The sequence below is a fragment of the Tachypleus tridentatus genome, chromosome 9, assembly GCF_004210375.1.
Source record: "Tachypleus tridentatus isolate NWPU-2018 chromosome 9, ASM421037v1, whole genome shotgun sequence".
NCBI classification, from domain to species: Eukaryota; Metazoa; Arthropoda; class Merostomata; order Xiphosura; family Limulidae; genus Tachypleus; species Tachypleus tridentatus.
The window spans coordinates 60,870,643-60,887,950 of record NC_134833.1 but is presented as its reverse complement, the minus strand read 5'-3'; the positions used below and the strand labels follow the sequence as shown (position 1 = coordinate 60,887,950).

Genomic DNA, 17,308 nt, shown 5'->3' with positions numbered 1-17,308 from the left:
ATGCACCAGACGAAACTTTGTATAGCTGCAATATTTTCATTTTGCTACGCATGAATAATTCCAATATACTTTTTTTTCTTTTAACGCTAATTAAATTTATATTTATACAATAACTATATTATGAGTTGGTACAAATTTCCAAAGAAAATAATTAAGACTTTTAAATTACATTACTAAATATTTTTGAAAATACTTTCGTTTGTAAATGGTATAACATGTTTCTTTAAAAAAAAATAATTTTAGTATATTACAAGTCTACCTGTATAAGAAAGACGAAGGCTTCCATAAACGACATTTCTACCTGAGCTACTTTTGCCCATTAGTCTGCTAAAACTTTATCTATAAAGAAAGACATTGATTAACTAAACATTTGTCATAGTGAAACTGGAACATATTACAAATACGATATTAACCTAGTTCCCATAACAAATCATCAGTTGGTCACATATATCATTGCCGAATAATAATAATAAATGATGACGTAGAAGCAAAATTCGTGAGTTTCTGAAACGCATGTTTGTTAAATCTACTTTCGTCACTGTAGACCCGGTATGGCCAGGTGGCTCAGGCACCCGACCAGTAATCTGAGGGTTTCAGTTTGGAATCCCCGTCATACAATACATACTCACCCTTTCAGCTGTGGGGACGTTATAATAATATTGTCAATCCCAATAGTCGTTGGTAAAAGAGTAGCCCAAGAGTTAGCGGCGGCTCATGATAATTAGCTACCTTCCATCTAGTCTTACACTTCTAAATTATGGACGGCTAGCACAGACAGCCCTCGTGTAGTTTTGTACAAAATCCAAAAACAACAAAATGTTATTATAATTTGGACAAAAAGTTCATTAAATAGATTTTATGGTCTCATCTAACAGCGTGTAGTACAAGGGGCTATTTTCAAAACTAACGCAATATCCTCACACATTATATTTAATTGTTTCTGTGATAAAATTTAAAACTCTATGACAGTATCATCATTTCTAATTAATGGTTCAAAAAATTTTGTCTATTCATGATTATAAAATGTGATAATGCAGTCTCCCTCGTGAAATAACAGTAAGTTTACTGTCTCACAATGCTAAAATCTGATGTTTGATTCCACGCAGTGATCACAGCAGATAGCTTACTGTGGCTTTGTTCTAACACGAAGAAAACATAAATTCTAGGAAGGTAAACAAATAAAAAATAGCTATAGTAATATTTGTGTAATTTGCAAAGGAATAAATTAGTTATTTCTTTCAACAATTCCTTTGAAAAAGGATGATATAAACCATCATCACCAAACCGTGACTAAGATTTCGTCAGTCGACAACAATGACAAATATGAAGCATGAAACTATTATATTAATAACATAGGTACAATGAAACTCAAATATTTTCATGCGGTCATGTTATTTTATCAAGAAATAATTTTCTTGTAATTTTTGTTAAAATCAACAGACAGTTTGTACCATTATTGCTTTCATAATGAGACCTGAGACAATTACATCTGTAATTATTGCTTCAGACATTTATGAAATTTGGGTCTTTATTTTTGTGTTTTGGGCCTTCTTATTCAGCAAAGTTTTATTTTGTGAAACTCCGCATCAGTGTGACTAACCAAAACCTGTGAACAATAAAACTAGAGACATAAAAAGTAAACATACATCATACAGAAATAACAGTTTATCCACAGGTTCTCTTGAGCTATTTACTGATCAAAGGTTAATATTAATGATACTAAGTGTAGCAAGTGAAGGATTCTTGAAAACACAAAACTGAGCAATTGAAGAGCACGCCAAGTTAACTGGACACAAAATAAACTGGGAGAAAACTAGTATCATCGACATGGAAAATTCTGGAAGATGAGAAATATCACAGAATCGTTTTATATTTACACTATTAAACCTTCACAAAACAGAAATTCTGCATAAGAGGTGAGTAACATATAGCTGTCATTGGTTGAATCTACAGGAAGTCTCTCCTCCAATTATTTCTTATTAAAAGCAGTCTAAATTATAAAAGTAGTTTTATTAGGAACAAGAAATAAAGCAATTAGCAGAAGAACCTGGTGACAGTCTGCAACATGTAAGGTTTCATTGATGTAAAAGAAAAGAATACCATCAATAAATGTAATAATAAAACAATGGAATAAAGAAAATACATCTTACGTACTTATGCACACAAATGACAGTCACTTTCACAGGATTGTGATTAGGTCAACAGATGTCTCTTGCTCTTGAGAGGAGTCCATCAAACTAAACACATTGATCTCCATATAGGAATCCACTTGTAAATCTTCAGGTAGAAGCTGTACTAAAGACGTATGCCTGAATTCTATGGTAAATGTGTTCTCTTTGTCAAATTGATGGTGTCACTTCGAGATCGTTCTAATCTTAAAGTACAGGTGTATTGGAACTAACATGCAGACATTACTTGGTGAACTATAAAAACATATAACAATCTTTAATTTTAATCCAGATATATAATATCACTGCAATATTTCTTTGGGTGTAGTAAATGTTTGGACGACAGAAAACAATAAAATAAAGCATAGAAGCTAAATGTTGAGTTTATGAAAAATCATATAATAAAAACAACAAAACCCATTACATGTCTGTGTATCACAAAAGCATTTCATTTTTACTCACAACTTTTCATTTTAAATTTGTAATTGATATATATCTAAACAATATATACATATATCTGCTTTTGTTAAATATAGAGAAAAACAAGCTTTCTGTAAATATTTGTCAGACATGTATTGACACGAATAAAAATATGTTATTAACAACAAAAAATTACTTGGTAAAAGCTAATATTCTCAGGTATCGAAATCAGCATTTTAACAATGTGAGGCTGCAGACATATCACTGTGTCATTGGATGCCTACCTTTTGAGACAGAATGGCAATAATTTCAAGCTGTCCCTGTGGTAAATAGCACCATCTAATAAATTTTTACATTTTCTTGTTTCTGGGCAGAAAGTGTTATTTCCCAACTGCTTATGAGTAAATTAAATAGAAAAAACCTATTTTTCTCTTCAAACTTTGCTTTTGTGACCAGGGAGCATATATTAAAAAGATAATAGGATAAATATTTGGGGAATGATGCGTGAAACATTACAGTTTCAAATCTCGAAAAACTATTCACTTCGAAGCATTTTTGTTCATTTTTAAATAACTTTAGTATAAATAGTGTAAATTTTGATTCATGTTGTTTTATTCAGACCTAATGTAAGTGAAAATGTGAAAGTTTGCCCGTTTTTACATAAAAGATAGCTTAATTTCTAAATTTCATTATTCACGTCACAAAAGCAAAGTAAGAATGGAATAATGGCCATTTTCTCTACTTTTACAACATAAGCAATAAAGAATAACACAAAGAGTCCAGGAACAAAATTTGTTATCCCTTGTGTAATGTTAGAGAAGTTTAAGATAAAGAGAAAGTGATGGCATGAAAAACAGATATGGGGTATTTTAAAGCATGTTGAACCAGACCAGATATAAAGTATTCTTAAACAGTATTGTAGTTTGGAATTTGATACCAAATAAATAGAAGTGAGAAGTGGAGAAAGAAAAACAGTAATGAAAATATGCTCATAGTGAAAACCAATCTCCTGAAAACACAAAAGAACGGGAAAAACAAATGAAGAGTCCAGAACCTAAGTTTTCAAAACATCAATCCCAAAGAGATAGATCAGAGCTAAGAAGATAAAAGCCTCATGGGTGAGTGTCTCATAATGAAAGGAAAGGAAAAAATCATGAGGGATGTCTAATAGAAGATGAAGACAAATTGACAAGTAGGAACAAGTTTTAAGGATATATGAAAAGATAAATTTTTGTTTTGTCTATAATTTAGTGAAACAATTCGTGTGTGACGTAACCAACATGATATAAGAACACAGATATTTATTCTATTACTGTTCATCAGAGTTAGTTTGTGAAGCTTCATCGAGTTAACTCCTTTTGTGGCATATTCCCTTGGGGGGCACCCTCTGTCTTTTATTATTTTACTATTATATGGTAGTCTACGTTACAAGGTAAGGATAACATCGATTAACAAAACTAACTGCTCATTGTATATGTAATTATGTAGAAAGTGAAGACATTTAAAGGATTAGACTTACATTAAAAATGCGAAATGCTCCATACCTCATCTTTACTCACTTCATTTTGGAACCAGTTTTCCAACTACTAGTTGACCTTCTAATATTCTTATTAATAACATACAAGAAAGAAAGGTACTTAAAACTAGGTTCATAATGTATTATGTAGGTAAACTGCATTTCTGTTTGTTTTTAATACAAATGTTTAGGAGCCTGGTGCTTTATTGTTGTTGTGTACACTGCCAAGATTTTCATAAAACATTGTTTCCTTCTGTTAATGCACGTGTTCTGCCTCATTTTTTTTAGTTTCTATCTGTTAACATTACATCCGTCAGTAACACATATACGAGATGTTAACCTTCTATTTTTTTAGAGACCCAAACATATCTATTTTTTCTCGATAACCACACAGGGATGCAGTTACCCTGTAACTGATTTACTGCATTTATTATAATATCTACGCTCAATTCTGCATAATTTTCCTTTTCACCAGTAACGTATATTTTCAACTGTTTATTGTATAGGTTCCACTTCTCGAAATTTTCAGATAAAATATTTAGATGTATACTGAATATAAGACTCAGTGTTGTCTGTAAGTTTGTGAAATTGCTTTATATAAATCATCATTTGTGATAAGTATTAATGTAACTGTTATTTATATTGTGTTGCTTTTATCTTTGTAAATGGAAATATGTTTGCAATAAAAAAGAAATTTGTTTTTGTCAAATTCGTTGGCAACTAATATAAATTTAATACATATTAACACTTAATTAACTAGTAAGCTCAAATTAAAATTACTGGTATTTGAAGTAGTAGTGTGTAATATAATCAATCGAGACTCAGATGAAATATAGTATAATATTTAACACGCTTCACACGGAAAGGAATTTGGAGTAAAAAACTTCGCTGAAAATAATTTATGCATCATATGAGCTCCAAAGTGCTCATCACATTAGGAAAATCCAACATTAATCATAAAGAGGCACCTGCTTCATTGTAACTTAACGGGAAGTGAAAATTTAAGTGTAAAACAGCCATCAGAGAAGTTACAAATATCACATACAACTCATCCACTGATACAGTCATATTATATGATTAAGAGCAAATTATTTATGTAACCAATACTGTTTTCTTGAATTAAAATAGTAAATATCATAACTAATGTCATCTCTGTTTCAAAAAATGATTATAATTTTTTTTTGGAAATATATAGAAAGCTATGAAGTTTGCATATAAGTGTCATATCTTTATAAGCCTACATTTAACAGTGTTTCTACTGCTGCTATTCCTAGTTGAAGTCGGTCTAGGCCTACTGATGATTCCCCGATACAATTGTACAGTCAAATGTTTGGAAAACGGACATTTTTATAGGTTAATTCTGCAAAAAAATTGTGAAATTGTTGAACGAGTTGATTTGAATTAAGCAAAAAGCAACATATTGGACTATCTGTGCCCTTCCCACCACGGTGTGAGTTCGCTGACATGCCGCTGTGCCACGAGAGGACGTTGAGTAAAATGTTTTCCATATGCAGTAAACCAGATGCCTTGAAAAACAAATTGTGCAGGTACACCAAACTCGTCAAATGAGTGGTATAATACACAACACTATGAACCGCCCCACAAACGACCTGTAACGCTGGATTTGAATTTGCAACACGTGTCTTATACGAGGACGGTTAGGTCCTCGACATACGTCTTGCTCCTTTCTTAGCAAGTTGTTTCTTTGCACAGATTCTATAATAATATATCCTTTATTTCGTTGCTTTACTTGCGTTATATTACTTTATGTGCAATTCGACGATGATATTTTAATTAATATACCCTTTTCAACCATGTCCATTTGCTCGTTGTAGCATCTTGTACACTTATACCAGAGTTTACTATTTGTAAGCTTACACATTCAGTCCTATACTCACTACACTGTTACATGTATTGCTCACGTACATACATAATTAAACTTATTCAACAGAAATATAACTAAAACTGTCTCAGGTAATAAGTCTGTCTAGATTATTCTTAATAACATTTAAAGGGATAAATACCGAGGTCATGTATGTTGTAGTTGTACTTGAGTTTGCTTATTCTCATATGTTTCCTAAAGTATTGCCCTTACTATTTGTATAGTTTGTGAGAATACCGCGTTTTGTTTATCCTGGATCTCTGTATGCCTTTGTTAATATATAATTTCCTGTATTTTGTTGTTGATGTATTCTGTATTGCTAACAGAAACGATAGCTCACATGTGTTTACATAGTTTTACTTATTGTGTTTGTTCTATCAGATGTGGCACGCAAGTGGACGTGTCCTTAATGTAGAGAAACGGTGCTGTTTAAATTAACTGCAATTCTAACTAAAGGAAAAAGAGTCGCATAATGTCTGTTTTAACCCTTTCCTTTACCAATATCGTTTTGTGTTCTGAGCCCTTTACTGTGAATTACTCTATTAATTCACACTTATTTTATTGTATTATATTTAATAAATCAATATCTGTTATTGGTTATGAATTACCATTAGAAATGCAATACAAAAAAGTGAGCTATACAGGTTATTCAGAGATCAATTGACAGGCAAATAATTCATGAATAGACAGAATAGAAATATTTATGAATGAACGTTTTAAAGAGATTTAATATGTTTACATTTTCTAAAGAACATATACGAAATAAGTCAGTTTACATTTTAAAGTATAAGGCAATGTCACCGTTTAGAACAACATCAGTAATCTTTATTTCCATAGTCCTTGTTACAGTGTTGACATCATCTGCATATATTTAATTAGATTACTGTATTTTAATTTTAGCCATGTAGAATGTTTGTACAACTGAAGGTGCGACGTTTTCATCACAGTGAGTTTAGCACTATTGTTCAAACGTAATTTTTTTAATTTATTTTCTCAGTGTTATTTTCTTTACCCCGTTTTAAAAGTACCTTAGTGTTAGAAGCAGAAGATGTTTTTCTATAAAAAAACTGAAATGAAAACAAAAGTATCACTGTATAAACTATGCTCAGATTCAAGTTCAGAAAAAAAAAGGTAACGCAATATGTGCAACATGAACTGAAGATGGCTAAAATTAAAATATAAAAATCTACTTAAATATATGCACCTGATGTCATTACCGTAAAAAAGGACCATGGAAATATAGATAACAGATGTTGATGGAGACAGAAACACTCAAATTATAACAAACTTTGTAGTGCAGTTTATCATCGTATTTAAAAAAAAATTCAATAGTAAATAGTTTATTTATTTTAGTTATTTCTTGCGTGGGATATCTGCGATAACCGTACCTCATTCAGCAGTGTAAGATTGAAGGGAATGGAACTAGTCATCAGCACCAACCGACAACTTTTAGACTACCCTTTTTCCAACGAATAGTTGGATTGACGGTTACTTTATAACGCATCAATAGCTGAAAGATACGGCATGATCTGTGCGACATGGATTCCAACTCGTTACCCTCGTATTACGAGACAAGCGCCTTAACCACCTACTCATGCAGAGCCTTACTACAAAGGAAGCAAAATGATTGAAAGAATATGGAGTACGAACGTACATTAAAGTAATTTTTTGTCAAGAGTCCAAGGTTGCAACCAATGGAACAGAGGAAATTAGGATGTCATTCCAACTCATCCAATGACAGAAAAAAAGCTGAATGTACTTACGCGGTTTTATCTACGGCATATGATGAAATTGTTGAGTTAGTTATAATACCGATATTTATCTTCTGGTCAATTACTTAAGAGCCATCAACAAACAAGACACTCACAAACTGAAAGAAAGAGACTTCCTAATTTTATGGGTTAATTGGTAAAAGACGATATATGCATTGTGTTGCGTGATCACTAATCAAACAACTTTAACAGCTATAGTGAATACATATTACACATATAGTACATCAACAACTTGCACATTTAAAGACGATAGCTAGAGTTTAAAGAAAGGGTACTTCAACCACCGAATTCTGAGTTTCTGATAAGGAACAGCATATCAATTATCTCGCATATTTCTATATTTTGTACAATTATGCGATAGGTCTGTCCAATAACAGCAAGCTCAAATAGGAAATTTGTGGGGTGACTGTTCTTATAAACCTGACTGAATATTATGATCATATGAGAAAGGAAAAAGGCTAAACTGTGTAATAATGAGAAATAGAAAATCAATCCAACAAAATTTTAACTTACCAACTTTAGAATTTATTGATATCAAATAACAGAATAACTAACCTTTCTTAGAAAAATGCTCTTTCTGTCGCAGCTATCCATGTAACAAATACCTCGTACGTCGAAGGTTACCTACATCACAAAATATGTCACTACCCTTTAGTGTTTTTGGCTGAGTACTTTTAATGAGTCAGATTTCATCACTCGATAACAATTACAAACATAAAGCATACAATATGTGATATTAATAGAAATGTTATTTAAATAGGTTTTTGATCTACTGTTTCGTTAAAATAATGAAGCATACTAGAACATCGATTAAAATATAAATATTTGTTTGTCATTAAATAAGCTTACCGCGGGAGTTGAAAATTTTATAAAATTTGATTTATGTTAAGTTATAATGAGCATGGTGAAAGTTTGTCAGATGAAACATTATTGAATTGTAAGAACAGGTTATGAAATACAGGTTTATGTTTAATACACCATTGTATATTTCCTGAGTGTGACACCGACGACAGATTGAATAAATAACAACTGCTATTCCCACATGTTTACATCTACTCCAAAGTTTTAACTTTTCTGGTACATTACCTGAGGTTGTTATTTAAACTTAGTTCTTGGGTATATTCTGTAGTTTAAATAAAAAAATTGTTATACATTTTTACCCAGTGTAGAGGTATTTCATTCTTATTAAAATGCAGTTATCAAGTGTTTATTCAGTACTTTAAAACAGAGCATGTTTGGTGAGTCAGTATTCTACATGTTATTCATCATAACTATAGCTAACACATGCTTTTGTTATAGTGTTTGTTATAGTGTTTAAAATTAACTTCATTTCTAACAAAGAGATAAGCAGTCGCCTTATGTGTGTTTTTACTATTTCCTTTACCCATGTCCTTCAGTCTTGTTATTATGAAATACTACCTTAATTCAGACATACTTAAATAGGATTCACTGCAATATGAGTAATTCGTGTCATCAAACTACACTATTTTCTCCGTAACGACTTTAATTTTTTACTGGTTGGGAACGTCTAAAGAACGTCTTCCACACAAAAGAGATTTAATATGGTTTTGTTACAAAACAAACAAACTTTCCAGTTACGCATATAGAAATGTAAAAACGTCTCGTCCACGTAAAATATTTTCCCAACCCAAACAAGCCGTTTTTACATATATATTTTTCTCTACAAGTGGGTTTTTTCGACATCATTAATTTCCAGTTAAACGTTCTTATCTCTTACTTCTTTATTCATTTTCACCATTCACATTCATTTGAAGGCTTTGCGTCATGAATCTATCAGCTTTATGAGGCAAATTACTCACACCTGTTTTTCACATTGTTTTCTGTTTACTTCTATTTTGTTCCAGTCACTATTTTTAGTGCACTTTGTCAGGTTACTTTACATTCTCACTTTCAAATTCCACAATCTTCTAGTTAGACATGTCTTACACATTTTCTCTACATGACATCAAACTGACTAAAATATTATAAAGTCCATATTCTACAGAAAGAGAAATAACCTAGTAGCAATAATAATAGACCAGAGTTTACAGTGATGTAATTGTAGTAAGTCTGAGAAGTATTCGTTATGATTTTTAAAATATAAAGTTGTTAGTGAGATGCCAAATACTGACGTATGACATTACACTGTATTAATTAGTTATCCTAAGAGTTAAATAAATTACAGTAGAAACTTAGTGTGTATGTCAGATAAATAATAATATACACATAGTATGGTGTGAAGGTAATAGTATAGAATTCGATACAAGACACTTGTGACAATCGCGATAAAAATCACGTTAAAATTTAGCAGATTAATTCTTCAATGACAAGTCTTGTTTGGTCGGGATATAGCTGAGAACAAGCAACTTAGTGTGAAAGGGACTAATAAGATTTTTAGTCTTTTTCACTTTTTATTAAAACTGTAATTTGTTGCAACAGCTCACACATTTTATTGTTGTCACAAAATAGTTACATGTATGTATACACACACACACACACATAAGCTTCTGACACACAGGGAAAAGGGGACGGACGCATCCCCAACTTTCTTCACTCACCGTGATGCATAAAATACAACATTTCAATGTCTTCTCAATCTATACAAAACCAACAAACAGTCTAACCTACACTCAGTGTTTCGTGCTACCACAAAACAGTTAAAAGATCGATTATGACTTCCATGTTTCTGAAAGCTTTTATAATATGTTACTATTCGGCCTTAGGTGAAGAAATTAAAATATTTATTTGATCTTTAAAGGTTTACAATATCCTGTGGGGTTTATCTGAAATGCCCATTTACTTATCCTGAGTGGCTTTAAGCTTAGAATAGTATACATCTATTTATTATTAAATTTTATTTCAGTTTGCCATGTTGATTGTTCCCTGAACCGTGTATAATTACTATCCAGGACATGATATGCTGCAGGTCACTCGAGGAACGTGAAGGTCACTTTATGCTATCGAATTGCTTTACACTATGTAACAAAATTTTTACTTTTCCTTATTCCTAAAAACAAAGTGTTATTTCCCAATTGATTATGCCTAAAGTAAATGTAAAAGACCTATTTTTCTCTTCAAACTCTGCTTTTGTAACCTGGGTAATGAAATTTTCAAATTTACCCATTTACAAAGAACATTCCACATAGATTCAGTATTGAGTATGTGACAGAGAATTTTCTCGAATTTGCAAGAACTTTCAAGAATGTTGTAGAACTTACGAGAATTTGGAAGAACCTTTTAGAATTTTCTAGAACTTTCCATAATAATATATGTACAGGGTGTCACCAAGCACCCCTTCAGTTTAGTTCTAGCTGCCTAAGTAAGCACATCGACCTATCTGATATTATCAGAGATGGCATCAAGAAGCTGTAACCATTCTCCAGATGTATTCTGCTATGTATGTGGCCAATTTATTAAGACAAGAACGAAAAGAACTCTGTGACATCATCTGCTAAAATGTGTGAAGCCTACAAGGCATATTTCGGCATGCCTATCGGGGATGAAGATAAACCATGGGTACCTCATTTTACCTGCGAGCAATGCAAAAAACTCTTGAATATAAGACGGATATTTTTTGCTTATTCGAATAGTAAGATTTTATATTATACAAATTTAAGGTCTTTTAAAATTTAAATATCTTTCGATGCACCTCAAAGAGGAATACAACAGCTTCAAGACCTTGCTAAAAGCCTTGAAGTACAATTAGTATAACTGGGAAATTATTGTAGGCTTCTTGATGGTTCTCCAAGGAGGCTTTACCAAGTTTCCCTGTTGTCTTTGCCTTTGAGACAGCAAATACACCGCAGCGCATTAAAACAGGAAGCACTGGCCACAACGAACCGAGTTTTCTGTAGGCAGGCCGAATGTCAAGTGTGAGCCACAAGTGGACCTATAGAAGGTGTCGTACCCAACATTGCACATAAAATTCGGTCATATAAAACAATTTGTCACAGTTATTGATAAGAAGTCTGCAGCCTTCAAGTACGTTCAAGACTTCTTTCCTGAGCTGTTTGAGGCAAAGGTCAAAGCTAGTGTTTTCCTTTGACCACAAATAAAGAAAATCCTGGAGTGCACAGAATTCCCCAAGAAGCCCAGTACGAAGGAAGAAAATCTTGGGGCGGCTTTGTTGCAGTAATTCGGGGCTTCTTGGGCAATCACAAGACTGAAAATTATGTGAAAGTGGTTCTGGCTCTGTTGAAGAACTACGGCAAAATGGGCTCCACATGATGTCCCTGAAAGTTCATATCCTTGACGCACATCTTGATAAATTCAAGGAGAACATAAAAGCATACTCAGAGAAGCAAGGCGAAGGCTTCCACTAAGATATACTGGACTTTGAAACGCTTCTACCAAGGAAAGTATAACGAAAACATGATGGGAGACTATATTTGGGGGCTAATACGTGAAAGTCATTTACATTACAGTCACAAATCTCGAAAATCTACTCACTTTTAAACATTTTTGTATAAATTTAGTATAAATACATGTAAATATTGATTCATATGTTGTTTTATTCAGACCTTATGTGAATGGAAATGTGCAACTTTGCCAGTTTTTAGATAGAAAATAAGTTAATTTCTATATTTCATTATCCAGGTAATAAAAATAAAGTTTGAAGGGAATAAGGCCAATTTCTTCACTTATTCAACATAAGAGATTAAGAAATAATACATATTAACCAAGAACACTTTTAGACAGTAAGTACTATCAAATACGCCTCCAATCTTCTTTGCGCACACAAATCTTGTGAATATATGCAATGCATTTCTAAACTGTTCATAGTTCCTTTCGTACGATGTTCTGTAATGCACTTTTCCTTTCGCTTTCACAAGTAAAACAAATATATAATCTGAAAAATATTCATAGAACATTAAGACTCTTTAATGCTAACACACTATTAGGAAATCCAATTCATTCGATCTGAATAATGATAATATTTCAAAGAATTAAAACTTGATCTGAGAATAAAGAGGCGAATCAACATTCACCTTGGTCACATATTGATTTGATATTGAAGGATACTGCCTCGCTTGATGGTTTGTTTAAAGTTAAGCACTAAGCAACACAATGAGCTATCTGTGCTTTGCCCACCACAGGTATCGACACTCGAATTTTAGCGTTAAAGTCCGCAGACACACTCCTGTACAACTGGGGAACACCAGGCTGATGTGTAGGGCAGAATATCGAGTTTAGAAAATTTCTTTGACGTCTGTACTATTAACCAAAACACACATCACTTATGCTTAAATCTACGAAAAACTGTTATTAAAATAAAATTCATTTATATTGCTCTGTCTCTATGTTTTTACATTATACTTATTATTGAAAATAAGCGCAACATAATTTTAATGTTCTCCACACTTTAACTAAAGTTTCTGCATATCATTGAGATTTAAAAGTCAGTAAACATGGTTCATAACATAGTAAAACAAAACAATAAATGTTTATTCTCAATATCTGACAGGTTAGCGCTCAATTATTACGAACTGTGCCTGACAAATGTCCAGATTATATCAATTGCCTTGTAACAAATTTTAATAATTCAATTCCAAGTTATGATATCTGCATATTATTAATTCCTGTAAATAAGACATAACGACCTTCTTCAAACCATAAAAAATCATACACTTGTAATCCATAATTAAATTGACTGACCTCTGTAACTTATACCTGACTTATTACACCATAATATACTATCTTAAATATATGCATATAAAGAATGCTATCACAATTTCCAATGTATTAGGTCTACCACGAAATATTTGATTATTCACAACAGATTCTTTGAACAACATTTTTTAATGCTGTTGAAGTTGTGTATGTTTTTAGATATCTTTACTTTGTTATGTTTTACTAACTTTGTTACGAAAATCTGAAATAAAAATTATTTTCTAAACCTATGAATGTAGTTTTCCTATGTAAGTGAGCCGGCATGACAAGGAAGTTAAGACACTCCTCTCATAACGGTCACGGGTTCGAATACCCATCACTCCAAACATGATCGCCATTTCAGCCGTGGGAGCGTTATAATATGACAATCAATTTCACTATTTCTTGGTAAAAGAGTAGCCCAAGAGTAGTTGATGGGTGGTGATGACTAGGTGCTTTCCCTCTAGTCTAACACTACTAAATTCGGAATGGCTAGCGCAGATATCACTCGTGCAGTTTTGCGCGTAATTCACACCAAGTCCTGTATAATATTTAATTTTCACGAGACATAACTCTCACAAAAAACAATAAAAACCACAAAAAACTCTGTAAAACAACAACCCAAACTTGTATAATTTTATACGTCAGGTAACACATATCATATTGTTATAAAATTAATTATACTATGATTGGGTCATATGCATTCTGAAACATTACCTGGACCGCTGGTTAAAAACAGTTCGCAGAGATATAAGAGTTGAAACTGGAATAATTAGTTTCCTGATTGTCACGTTAGAGGTTATCAATGGGAAAGGGATAATACTCTACACAGACTCCGCCTTCACTTTGAGTCATAATTTACAGAACAAATACCTTTATGCTCTGCTTTCATCTATTTGTTTAAATTGTTAATAGTTAATTCAAAAGGAAAAACGATAAATGTTTACTTTATTTTTACAAATACATCTGCGTTCTTGTAATATAGTTGCACACTAGATAGAGAGAGTAATTGTAATCAGTGATGTCGAGAAACCCACTTGTTGAGAAATTTATATGCAAAAACGGCTCGTTTGGGTTGAGAAAATATTTTACATAGAAGAGCGAACAACGTTTCGACCTTCTTCGGTCATCGTCAGGTTCAGAAAGAAAGAGGTAACAGACCGGAAGCTGACCACATGTTTGAAAGGGGTTGTGTAACAGTGTGTCGAAATGTAGAGGGCGGTATTAGATGTTTGAATATATAATTTTATTTATTTTGTTATATTAATATAGGTATAAAGGCGTTCCTTTATATTGGTTTTTTTTGGGGTTTAAGTTGTTGTATAAGTAAGGCTTCTTTAATTTTGCGTTTGTTTATGTTTGTTTCTTTATTTAGTATTTGAGTGTTTTCTATTGTTATGTTGTGTTTATTTGACTTGCAGTGTTCGAAAACGTGTAAAGGTGACTTTTTATGTTCTTTGAATCTGGTTTCCATTTTTCTACTTGTTTCTCCAATATAGAAGTCGTGGCAGTTGTCACATTGTATTTTATAAATAATGTTGGTGTGGTGTTTGTCAGTGTAGTTTTTACATAGCATAGACCTCAGTTTTGTGCCGGGTTTTTGAATAAATTTGGTATTAACTGGAATGTCATATTTTGTTGCTAATTTTTGCCAAATGTTGGTTATTTGTTTGCTGATGTCAGGAATATATGGTATACAGTAGTATATGGTTTCGTGGTTTTTTGATTCGTGAGCTGTATTTACTTTAGTTGGTTGATTTTGCTTTCTGTCTAGGTGTGTGCGTATAATGTTTTCTACGGTTTGTGGAGGAAACTTATTGATGTTGATGAAGTATTGTTTTATTTTGTCTAATTCATCGTTAATTTTATCTGGGGAGCATAGTTTTATGGCTGTGATTATTTGGTTTCTTAGTATGCTGAGTTTTTGTTTTGTTTCATGTGCTGAGTCCCAAGGAATGTATAGTCCAGTATGGGTGATTTTTCGGTGGATTTCTGTTTTGAATTGTGTGTCAGTTCTTGTAATTTTGAGGTTAAGAAATGATATTTGATTGCTTTCTTCCTGTTCACATGTGAAGTTAATGTTGGGATGTATAGAGTTAATGTGATTGAAAAAATTAAGTATGTGTTCGGTAGATTTGAATCCCGCAACCGTGTCATCTACATATCTCTACCAGTATAGTGGTGGATGTAATGCTGTGTCAATTGCTTGTGTTTCAACTTGTGTCATAAAAATATTGGCTAGAAGTGGTGATACTGGGTTGCCCATGTGAACCTGACGATGACCGAAGAAGGTCGAAACGTTGTTCGCTCTTCTATGTAAAATATTTTCTCAACCCGAATGAGAGTAATTGTGAAATTAATTTTTTAAACAATCTCAGTCTAAGATTATATTTTTATTTCTTGTAAAAGCATAGCAATTTTTAAAATAATTACACTAATTTGATTTTATAATATAGAATAACAGAAATATCAAAAATATATATTAATGTTTATCATAAATAAGTCACGATTTACTATAAGACTAATTATTTACCGATAATCAAACTCCTGCCTTCACTTGAACTGCTTCAAATTAAATTCTTCTTTGAAAGACACAAAATAGTGTCCCTTGTTGTTTTTTTCTAAATCTACGTCCATAAACTAGATCTGCTTCTGACATCATTTATAATCGTACATTAACTGTTTTTCCTTCATGTGCAGAGAAAGATATCAAATTAAAAAAAAATTACGGAAGGCATCAAAATATAAAGCCCGAACTTTAAGTACTTTTTTATTAGATAAATTACAAAAAAAACAAAACGCAACTGATTATTTTAATTAACGCTATTAAGCAGAATAAAATATATTTATTCTCATTTTTAACATTCGGCCCAGAAAAAAAAAATATTTGGTTAACAATGCAGTATTATGAAACTTTCATTGTAGCATGTATAATTTTCTTTGATAAGTTGGTGTTTTCAGTTTGCAGCATATAAACGAGTGGCCAGACACATCAACTTTCAGACATAGTCATTTTTAATTTAGAACTGCTAAACAAAGAGAGGTCAACTATTAAATGGCACCAGTGCTTGAATGTCTACTTTTAAACAATTGTTTTATTTGTTTTTGTAGTTTTAACGCTTCCTCAGAATAAATAAGGTCTGGAATATGTTTTCCGACATATTGTGGTTTGAATCTTGAATCATTTGGTACTCCAAGCTGACAGAGCACGCTTTGCAATTATTATTTCAGTATACCATACCAATAGCGTTAAGATAGATTTTAATTATATCAGTAACTTGATTTAGATAAAAAAAAATAATACTGAACTTCAACACATTTTTAATAGAAGTTTTAAAAACAATACTTATTTTATTGTTCTTTTCAAAGCTGTATTACGAGCTATTTATGTTGAAGCCATCGCGGGTAAGAAAACGCAAAAGACAGGTTTATAGTTTGTTTTAGGGTAAGCTATTCCAAATTTCAATGTGGTAGACTAGAAAAAGCATTTAGTCAACTCGCTGACTGCTCCACTCGAATAAAGAAATTATACTTCCACTTTTATAAAGCGATTTTCTGTTATATATATCAGGTCATCCAATAAGTGATAACCGAAAATGTAATACAGAAAGTGCATCATTAATTCTGTCTTTATAAAACGATTTAATGATAAAAAATATATAGTAAATGTATGAAAATATTCACACACAAACAAGAAACTAACCCAACTCCACTTTTTCAGACGATTAATCAAATACACACTTATGAAGAAGGATGTGGCTGAGGAGTACATAAGGCATATAATGCTTTAAGGCAATAGTGCAGCATAAACTACACTAAATAATCAAGATTATTATGATTCGGAGTTTCTCAATGAAAGACAATGTCAAAGGTGGTTTCAGAAGCTCAGACCAGGTGACAA

The 17,308-nt window shown here is 32.1% G+C and overlaps 1 protein-coding gene across 2 annotated transcripts in view; it reads left to right on the top strand.

The window, feature by feature from the left end:
• The window catches only part of LOC143225304 (uncharacterized), a 520,157-nt gene that overhangs the window by 210,804 nt on the left and 292,045 nt on the right, over window positions 1-17,308 (top strand). The gene's annotated exons all lie outside the window — the stretch shown is intronic.